The sequence below is a fragment of the Propithecus coquereli genome, unplaced genomic scaffold, assembly GCF_000956105.1.
Source record: "Propithecus coquereli isolate 6110/MARCELLA unplaced genomic scaffold, Pcoq_1.0 Scaffold278, whole genome shotgun sequence".
Lineage (NCBI taxonomy): Eukaryota > Metazoa > Chordata > Mammalia > Primates > Indriidae > Propithecus > Propithecus coquereli.
In genome coordinates, this window is record NW_012148374.1 from 1,118,355 (window position 1) to 1,119,436 (window position 1,082).

Below are 1,082 nucleotides of genomic sequence, written 5' to 3' on the forward strand. Positions count from 1 at the left end.
TTCTATGTTAAAAACTAAACTCTGTCTCCTGAATGATAGCAACTTACTATCATAAAGTCATGGGAAAAAACTAAAAAGTCCCTTAATATTAATAAGATAAATAAGTTTCATTTCATGTACATGTACACACGTGCACACATACATGTAAGTTTCTAATCAGTCTCTCGACTTGGTCACTCTACGGTATTGTTTTGTAACTTTTTTCCTGGGCTTAAGTTATTTACCCATATATTGAGGTGAATTACACTCCAGTGATCAGACACTTACCATTCACCCATGTCTGTTTATTTCTGACAGGTACTTGTAGAATGAGATTCTGCCTTGGCCCCAGGAATTAAAAACTGACTTGAAAACCCAACATCCATGAATGATTGCCCCAGCACCTACTGTAAAATCTCTCTTGGTTTAACACATGCCTTTCTGTTGTCAGGCACTGCTGATGCTTTTCTCCGCCCATGTTAGGGACATCCTTGTTGCCTATGGATTAATTTGCCCAACCCTAGCAGCTGAGATTCTACTTAGAGCTTATGATTCCTGCACCACCCCTCAGAGACATGCTCAAGACTTCTACATAATATTTGTATTCGCTTCCCTAATTAACTGCTGTGGAGGCAGTGAGAATTCTGCCTACACTCTGTTCAGTGATTTCTAATCTGTACCTTTTACTCAGTTGCCATTTGAACCATTCTTCAAAAAGGATGTTTGTTAGTTTGCTGAGCTACAACTATGCTTGTTATTATAGTCTTTTTATTTTACAAAGATGTTTGCCAGAACAGACCAAATGATAATGGGTGTTTGCGTTGGTCCTTTTGCTTTAAATTATAATTTATTTTTGACAAAGAGTTTTTTAATGATATAATCCTATTGGAGAAACACTTACCATATTTTAATATTTTCTTTTCATATTGTATTTCCCCAATTTAAATATAAACACCTTCCAAGAAGAGACCATAACAATAGAACGTAAAAAAGCACATAGATTTTTAATTAGGTCATATGAAAAGGCAGATTTCAGTTCACATAGGAGACACTTCTTAATAACCAGAGCTACTTCAAATGTAATAAGATAATCCAAGAACAAG